Source organism: Elaeis guineensis, chromosome 4 (assembly GCF_000442705.2).
Source record: "Elaeis guineensis isolate ETL-2024a chromosome 4, EG11, whole genome shotgun sequence".
Taxonomy (NCBI): Eukaryota; Viridiplantae; Streptophyta; class Magnoliopsida; order Arecales; family Arecaceae; genus Elaeis; species Elaeis guineensis.
The window spans coordinates 35838499-35848497 of NC_025996.2; the positions used below are offsets into that span (position 1 = coordinate 35838499).

General features: G+C 36.6%; 1 long non-coding RNA gene across 4 annotated transcripts; it reads right to left on the reverse strand.

Moving 5' to 3' along the window:
* Positions 1–1289: 1289 nt before the first annotated feature.
* On the reverse strand, positions 1290–5931 carry LOC105033808 (uncharacterized). 4 transcript variants are annotated; one of them, XR_002163520.2, is made up of 4 exons: positions 5811–5931; positions 4801–4959; positions 1879–3533; positions 1290–1753 (listed from the first exon to the last, which is right to left on the reverse strand). It is a non-coding gene; the product is annotated as an uncharacterized lncRNA (long non-coding RNA). The 4 variants fall into 4 exon arrangements; XR_002163521.2 differs by having other exon boundaries at positions 4801–4972; positions 5811–5916; XR_002163522.2 differs by lacking the exon at positions 5811–5931 and adding an exon at positions 5706–5724.
* Positions 5932–9999: the final 4068 nt, after the last annotated feature.

Sequence of the window (9999 nt, forward strand, 5' to 3'; positions counted from 1 at the left end):
TAATAAGTTAAAAAAAACTATACTTATATATTAATAATACAAGTTATAGGTTGATGGTTAAGAGTTTATCATTTAAATAAAAGATCATTGATTCTAATTTTTTTCTTATTCTAATTTTAAGATATATAATTTATTTTTGATAATTTTTATCTATATATAAAAAATACTGGTATTAAAATTTTAAAGATACTTACATATGTTACTAAAATAAAAATTTTTATCGATATATTTTTTAAAAATGCCGGTAACTTCTTTCAGAAAATTTTCATGTATATTGTGAATGATGCCCAGGAATGTTTCTAAAGCAAGTTCAGTTGTTTTTTTTCCTTATCTTTTGTGTGTGTGTGTGTGTGTGTGAGACAAGCAAGGTCAGTTTGAATTAAAGATAAAATCTATATGATGTTTTAGAACATAATTTGAATTGCTTTCAAAATTGTATAGGTAAGCTGTTTTAGAACCGCACTTTTCTAAAGGTTATATGCTGGAAACCAGTAAAGCATAGTCTTGCACATGTATGATCGTGCCCAGGTTAGGCCAAAGGCCTGTTTGGTGCTTTATAGGACGTCCTTTTAGCAGTGCATACCACTTTACCGTGCAGATATTCGTATCATGAAATCAGCTTTGTCCTGGATTAAGCTTAGTCCAAAGTACGTTTGGATTAAGCTTTGGTCGATATAGCCATGATCAGAAATTGTAAAAATTAAAGTTGGTATCTTCGTTTAGCAAAGAAATCGCTTGATGTGTATATTAAATATTTAGCTGGAGGACGACGAACACAGCTAGATGGATGGAGGTTATTTATAAAGAGCTTAATTAGTTACTTCCATGTAGTCCTATCGAAAACTAAGAAGCTGTCTTATGTTGTTAGGATGCTTTTCCTTGGTATTCCAAAGCAAAAAAAAAAAAAAACGCACAAGGGCCTACGTCCCGCATGCACATGCAAGGAAAGAGAGACGCCCCACCACAATGTGCCACTTCTAAGAAATGACACAAGCCAAAGGAGAAAAGTAATAAAGATGTGTTTTAAGGAAACTTAATTAGCATAGTTACGTACGTACATCTATAGTAAAGATTTTGACTAGATTTGATAGGAGAAATCCATAGAGAATCTTCAAGAATGGCAAAGCTTAAAATTTCCCAAGCTCGAGTTACACTTACACCGCTGAAAAGATTTAAAGCCATACTGAACAACCAGACCAACAGAACTCAACTAAAGTTCACTGCACATAATTTCTGCTGATGAGAAAAAGCAGAACGCAGAAAGCCTCTCAAAGCTCCATGGGAAGAAGTGATGCCTGAAGTGAACCCACTATTATTTCACTGGCTCATATACTGCTATTTTGCATTTTAATAAAGGGGCTAGATTTGGGTGTATTTTTGCTCGGTGTTTTATATGACGTGGTCGTTGAAACCCTAAAAGAAGCAAAGGGCTTTTTTAACCTTCAGAAACCTCAGAATTCAACCTCTTAATAAAGTTGGGAACCATCACATGATTAGAATTTGTGGACATATACATCAGAGAAAAAATAGATCATGACCTTCAAATCATCTATGCCTTGAGAGAAAAGTTGATGGTGGCCAATATCAAAGATAAAGGCATTCCCCACTTCCTTATCATCCTTCAAAGGCATTCGCTCCATGGTTGGTCATTTGACTGAATGTCTAACTGCATGAACCATGCATGCTATCTGGATCCCACATGCCAATAAGAAATCAGTGCATGGTAGTACAGCAGTTGGTTGCATCGATTAATCTGCAAGTAAATTTAATAAAAAACCTCTTGTCACCGTCAAATGCACGAGATGCTAGAGCATCGCTTAACAGGAGCAGGAGGATAACTTTATGGTAGGAAATTCACTACTCCATTCTTTTTGTTACCTGCTTTTAAGTGCTCTGACCTACTTTGATGATGAAGCCTTATATTTTGGTTGTTTGATAGAACACACTTGCTGGCCTCGCATGGTGTCCTTGCATCAAGATTTCTTTGACATGCCAATCTAAGAAACTAAACAAATATGGGTGCCACAATGGAAGCATGCTTGCTGACAGCAAAGAGGAAAGTGGAACTTAAGTACTTGGAAAAAAGGAGAAAGATAAAAGAAAGGTTTGCCAGGGAAGATCAGCCAACAATATATAGAAAATGTCATGTTACATCAGAAGCGTCAACCTCTACAGATACTAATCTTTAGGATGTTTCTAGTTACATAAATGAAAAAATCTATTTTGACAGTTAAATGGTGAATATATGTCGGTGAAGAGGCAATGTTTTGTTCATGCTTATGACAAAAGTACGCTAATGTTCACATGCAATTTTGTGTTTTGTACATACGTGCAGGCACACACACGTGTGTGTGTGTGTGTGTGTGTGTGTGAGAGAGAGAGAGAGAGTATGTACCTTTATAAGAGTGGTCGTTTAAATGCATGTTCTACAATTATAGGAAGAGAGAAGTGAAATGAATTATGTACCTATAGAAACATAAATATTTTGTATCACCGTGTATATATACAGTCATGCTAAGTGTAGCAAATTTCAGAGGTGAGGAGAGAGGCACTTTTCCAGACACTTCACTGAGGAATGTCCTTGAGGATGGTCCACTTTGAAAGTAGCAACTTGCAAGTGGTACCCCATGGGAGGTCCACTTGCATCAGTGATAGGTGGTAAATGTTGATTCAAATGCTTTTGACATGCGCTTTTAGCTACCATTCCATGTCTGCAAGGGCAGTTCCGTGTCAAAAGCTCTACTCAAAAGTCATTCTCTTTATAGAGCTTTTCAGTTATAGAATGTACCATTCTCACCTAATCTGCGTACAATTATATTAGAGACTCATCAAAACATACCATACTAGGGACTGAAATAACTCTTTTTTATTTAAGGATTGATTTAATAGCTCGGCTCCATCCAATTCTTGCCATATTGTACTTCAGATTCAAATTTCATTGAGATCAACTATTTTTATTTCTTATGTAGAGACCGAATGACTTCCATGGGGGCCGGGACAAATGGCTTATATAGTTAGAAGAATTCTTACAAGTTAATGCTCAATAACAAGCAAATTGGATCTCAAAGGCAGTCCAATAAAGTTCTATAAAAAGGACCTGCCACATATAAATGTTCTAAGACTTGTAGATTCAAAGCGTGTCTTCGATTTGTATGCAATCCAGCAACGGATAGTCATAAACAGTATGAATACAAAGAGGTAGAAAAAGAACCAAAAGTTTGGTCCACATGATTTTGGAACCATCCTTACAATGATGTATTTTTCTATTCCAGACAGAAACTAAGCATCTTAATATGAACCAAAAATGCTGAAAGAATTCAAGATCAATGTGAATTCATTTTCAAATTAAAAGTTTCTTTGGTGCAATATGAAAAAAAAAATTATAAATTGTACGCTTGTCAGGTTTAAGTCTAAAACAAGTAATTTTTTATGCAAGGAAGACAAGAGAAAAAGATAAAGGGAGAGAAAAGAACAGAATCTCACTTCCCTTGTTTGGATGTAATGTGCTAGAAGAGAGAGAAAACCTGACTTTCCTGCACAAGAAGAAATAAAAAATTAACAGAATAAATAAGCAAGAGGAAAAGAACATAATGCATCCTTTCTCTCTCTCTCTCTCTCTCTCTCTCTCTCTCTCTCTCTCTTTTGAGGAAATGCATCCTTTTCTCTTCTCTCCCAATCTCTCTACCTTTGGAGATAATAATTAAAAAAGTGGGATCCTAGAGAAATATTTTCTCCATTTAGTTTCTCTTCTCTCCGATCTCTCCTCAATCTATTAACCAAACAAAAGGTTTTCATTTTTGATGAAAACCAAACAAGAGTCTTTCATTCCTTATTTCCTTTCTGCTCTCTTGCCTCCAAATCTGTGAATTCGAAGGCAGTACAAGACAATAAAATAACCTTAAGGAAATTAATCTGACGGACTTCAATTCCCATCTTCCTCCTAAAGGGGTGTGTAAACACACAGACTGATGTATTATTATTATTATTATTTTGATGAACAGACTGATTTAAATGATAACAAAGAATCCGAATATTCTTGTATGGCCTAACCATTATAAACGAGCATTTAAAAAATGTATTCTGATAATTCACCATGAGAATTCAGCAAGCCGGTGATTGTTAAGACATGCCTTTCAATATAATATGACCCATATATATACTCAATTTAAAATGCAACTATGCCAATGGATGCTTATACAGAAGTTAGTCGATGCACAGGAGCTATTAGGGAGAGCAATTAGGTCAACTACTATTAGAAGATTCCAATGATAATAATTAATGTTCTAATTCTAATATCAGTACTGGGCAATGGAATCTCCCATCAAACTTAAATAGCTTCTCTTACCATCCACCTATTGGTACCACAAGCACGCAAATGAAAAAAATAAGTTATTAGGAGTACTTACACAAGAATCACATTTACTTCATACAATCATGTAACAAAGCACAATAATCAAGATATACTATTTACTTTAAACAATTTTATATCATTCTCCACTCAAGAGTCCTATTCCTCCCCACTCATTGAAAGAATTATAATAAAAAAATAATTAGGATAAATCATGAGTTATAAATCCTATGACTTGCAAGTAGTAATGTTTTCCAAAAAAAAGAAAAAAAGAGATACAGTGCATAGAATAAATATTCTCCGGCAACCTCTCCTTACACTCTGATCCATAACCCCAAAAATCTACCAACAAGCAAAAACCCTTGGAACAGTAGAGATAGACCTAATCCTGGAAAATTCATTCATAAAAGTAATTATAAACCTAAATCAAATAACACAACGGCAAATCATACCTCATTAGTTGATGAGTGCAACCAAGAAGCAGCAGCAAGTAATCTCGGCGAATCTCATATCATTATAGTCGCCTATTTGCCGATGCAGCATCATCAAGATTCTCATTTAAGAACAGGACTGCAGCAGCTCGATCAATGTGAATCTTGATGATGCCACGCCTGCAAACATCGACTGCCTCCAACAATCAAAGATCGTCGAAGAAGCAAAAAGGAACAAAAAAACAACGCCAACATAAAACCCAGGAAGGAGACCTAATATTTAAGGTAAGATTTTTTTTTTTTCTTTTTTTTTTTTTTTTCTAGGAGAAAGAGAAAGATGGGCGATGAAGATAAACAACACCCAGCACTAAAATGGTAGATACAGAAATAGATAATATTGTATGTATTTGGATCGAAATATCAAGAAAAAGATGGCAAAGATAGAAGAAAAAACAGAAGCAGGAATAACAAGGAGAGAGAGGGGGGGGGGATTATATAAACTTAGATTCATGCACACTCCCCACCCACACATGAACACGAGCGCAGGCTGACGTGGAGGTCTGCGAGTGGCCGGACCGGAAAAAGACGGTGGTCTAGCGCCCCAACTGAGGGAATCTAACAGTCCCCCCAGCTCCAACGGAGGGCAGCCCAAATCTCACCCTCTCCTCCCCGTAAAACCACCACAGATGTGAACGAAGAAAGGAAGATCCAAGGAAGGGACAAAACAGCAATCAAATCTAATATACTCATCCATACTTCTTGATCCCCTCGCTTCTTCTCGAGAAAAGTGAAAGGATTTGTGGCGAAAAAAAGAAAAGATCTCAGGACGACATGGCATAAGAAGATTTTCGAGGATTTGGATCGCAAGGAAGCTACAAACAAAGAGCTTTGAATCCAAATAAGAGACCAAGAGAGAGATGGGAAACCTGCCAAGATCTGATGGAAATTAATCCAGCCGAACGGAAGGGGAGGGAGAGAGAGGACTCACGAGAGAGAGAGAGAGAGGGGGGGGGTTTAGAAGGGCTACTTACAAAGAGATAATAAACTGATGGGCATGGGGATGATGATCTTTGGTGTGTTTTTGCTTAGCTTTGTGGGTTTGGTTGTTTTTTTTTTTTTTTTTTTGTTACTGGAGAGAGAGAGAGAAATTAGGGAGCTTTTGATTTGTTGATGCTTAGCTGTATTGAGGTGGTATTGTACCATGTTTGTTTACGGTTACCGGTTCCCATCGCCTTTCGATATAAAATTCCAAATTTACCCGCTTAGAATTAATTATTCAAACCTAGGAGGTTGCCACTCGGATGTGTCTCACTTGCCCTCTTTCCCACCGGCTGCTGCCCTATAAAAATTTCACTTGTTTACCAATTACCATGCATTGACACCACTCCCCAGCGGGAACATCCCTGCTTTTTTTAAGGCGGTCTCCTCGGCGAAGCAATTTTGGCTACATTTGCCGAATGAAACATGATCCATCCATCATTCAAATGATGAAAAAGAAGTGATTGATGTCATGCCAACCGTGTGTGTCCAAAGGCAGTATCTCATGACCTGATCCACGCAGACAAAATGTTTGCCTTATGTCACGTACCGAGCACATGGCGCGCATTTTTCCCTCTAGGAAGAAGCTTAACCAGCTAGAAGATTGCAGAATATTCTAGAAGTCTATATATTTAGCCAGAAGGATGGATGCTGTCTAGGCCGTTATTATGTAGGAGCCGGAAGGATCCCGAGTATGTCACCGCACGCTTTCTGGCCATTCATTGTACATCGTAGAGTTAATGAAAGGAGAAAATCTTATTGGTCAAATCACCAAACAAAAAATTGTAAGAGTTCTTTAATAAAATATTACTCTCTAGTCTCTCCAATTCTCTCTCTTTCTCTCTTCAATGCTTTACTCTTTATCTTTTTAAGAAAAGATCGTGGCAGGCTGATTGAGAAGAAGTTGCACGAAAGCAAAATTGCTGAATGCCAAATTCTCCTTAATTTGGTAGGGTTCTTAGAGGAGATACCAAGCCCATGACATGTAGCTGAGCTGTCTATTTAGACCGTGTTCCTTGATAGCTAACCAGGAATCATGAAGCTGAAACCTTTTTTTCTTGATATGCAAGAGATGAACTAAGTTCTCCTTTGATAAGCAACTCCAAACTAGTTTGCCTTGCATCCTGTGGGTAGGGAATTTACCAAGAAAAATGAAGCTAATGGATGCGATATGGCCTATTAGCCAACCAATTACCACCCTATTTCCTTTCCTATAAATATAAGAAGCATTCAAAAAGGCAGATCAACCTTGCATACTATAAGAAAGTCCATCTATCATTGAGTTGGAAACCCATTAGGATATGCTCTAGCCATTCGCATGATGTGGTGAATTCCCTCCCGGCTTTTTGGGATAGCATCTTCCCTCAGATTGGCAGCAAACAACATACTCTCTTCTGGAAAGATTTATGGATTTGTGATGCCCCGCTCAAACTGATTTTCCCCAACTTATACTCTCTTAGTCGCAAGAAAATTGGTGTGGTAGATCAATTCTTCAACCAACAAACTCTCTCTTGGGCTATCAAGGTGTCATCAAATGCTTCTCTTGATATTAGATCCCAGATTCATGAGTTACTCAACCTATTATCTCACATATCCCTCAATGAGACTACTCATCATTTCGTCTCAAAATCTGTTATCAATGATGGATTTTCTACTTCATCTCTCTATCAATTCTTAAACTTCAAAGGAGTTGCTTGCACCTTTGCATCGATAATCTGGAGCTCAAGCATTCCCACAAATTCAAGTGTTTCCTTTGGCTAGCTTAGAGGAAAAAACTCAACATTAAAGAGGTTTTGGGTAGAAAGCTCGATTCATATCCGTATGCAATTTGTGGAGAAGCACTAGAAATAGTTGATCATCTTTTCTCCTGTCGTGAACCTTTCGGATCAATTTGAAAATGTTTTTGTTCAAGGCTCGGTATTCTTTATTTTCTTTCTTCCTTTGATCATCTTTGCAGTCATTGGATCCATCACAATTTTTCAAAGAAGATAGATCGTATTATTCTGATATTGCTGGTGAGCACCGCTTGGTGCTATTGGAAGGAAAGAAATACCAAGTTGTTCTATAACAAATCTAGATCATCTCCATCAATAGTTGCTGAATCAATTCATTGTTTCTATGACCAGTCCTTGCTTTGTAATCAAATGGAACCTGCTGAGTTTGGCGGTCTAAAGCAAGATTAAAGACTTTCTTGCTGACATCGATGATAAATCCTTTCACCAACCTCCCTCACCATTGCAAAATCCAGGCATTTCTCACTTTCCAACTTCAACCTGATATTTTTCTGTTTCGCAAGTAGCCTCTGTTTAGTTTATAGATTATGGTCTGTCGCTTCTCTTTATATCTTCTTGTTTGATTTTCTTCCTACTCAAAAATTGTAATTCTTTCGTGGCAACTCTTTCACATCTTCACTAGACTCTTTTAATAAATTTGGATGGCTCTGTTGAGAAAAAGTGAAGTTGATTAGTAAGCTATACCAAATATGTTGCATGTAAGATAGGATGAGGGATATAGAAACCCTCTTATTTCACTCGGCATTTATCTAGGAGAACATAGTTGAAAAGTCTCCCTCCAACCATATAAAATTGGCTTTTGATTCCCTTATAGCAGTCTTCATACCTTCCCAAGTCCTACCAGAGCAGATGGTAGATAAAACAAATCCTGCACCTACTTGGTTTTTGGGACCTCCATCAAAATTTAACTTCAAACAACCAAGGCTGCAGGGGACACCAAGAAACAAGGATGGAAGAGGAAGAAGGGGTGAGAAGAGATCATTCTAAGGTCCCTAGTGATGAATCGACTGCAGAGGTAATGAAGAAGGCACCAAATCTAGTTGTTTATTTGCAGCAGCAATGGCACGTCACACTACATGCCCTTTAAGTCTTCGAAAGAATAAAATCAAAACGATGTTTGTTCCTACACGCCAAATATACTAATAAATTTCTCGTGATTCTAGCATTAGCCAGTCCATACCTTAGCAAATTTAAAACATCCCCTCTTGAGTAATAATAGAATGGTATGCCAACATCAGTTGTAAGCTCTCCCCAAATCTCCTCCAAGTGCATGTATTCATTGAAAACTTGTTGGATGTGAACATCTTGTGCACACTATTCCAACATGAATAACCTATGCAGAGATAAATGGTGCCATAGGGAGCTTATCTGGACTAGTTCCCCAAGGAAAGGCTGGAGCCAACAATGGGGCTAAGAATTCCTCCATATCTAAGACTACTAAGCACACCATGGAGAGAGACCGATAGATGTCCTTGACTCTGATGTTATTTAGCTCTTGTACCAACGCATCCTCCCAGATATCTAAAGGCAATGGAATAAAAGTAATCTTGCGGGCAAGGTCAAGTAAGGAGAGAAATTCAAGGTCCGCTTGGATATTCCTGCAAAATATTTCGATAGGAATTAGACTAATTAATTATTAGCCCATCCATCCCGCATCTTCTGAGGACCCCCTAAGTCATAACCTAAATTTCAGCTTGTGAGTTTATTGGTAGAAGTGAAAGTGATATGGATATTATCCGTCTGGATCCATTTTCATATCCAATCAATCCGGATATGGATAGAAATTTTAAGATTCGACTAATATTCGTATCCGTATCCGTATCTATATCCATCAAAGAAAAATGGATATGGATATGGATAAACAACTATCCAATCCGTATCTGAATATATATATAATCCTATATAATTTTATATAGTATTTATTAATTTTTTAAAAAATATATAATATATAAATATGTTATTAACTTGATTTATCATATATTTAGTAATATCTTTGATTCTGTAGTTATAAAATTTAATTATCTAAGTTATATCCATAATTATATTTATATTTTCAGTATTTGAATTGTATCCGTATCTGTTTAAAACAATTATAGATATGAATTTTTTATTCGAATAATATTTGTATTCATATTTGTATTCGTCTGGTAAAATAAATATGAATATAGATATGCTAGTATTCAATCTGTATTCGATCCGATTTCAATCTTATTTTCTAGTTTATATAAAGAAAAAAAAAAAAACTACGAGCATAGGATTCGGAATAGGCTGTACAGAATTAATATCAGTCATGCTCAAATAGACTTCTCTGTTCGAATCTAGCGAGAAATTCAACTCAAATCCTTTTGAACCACCCAAACAGGCCCTCGATTTGATTAGAATTTCAAGT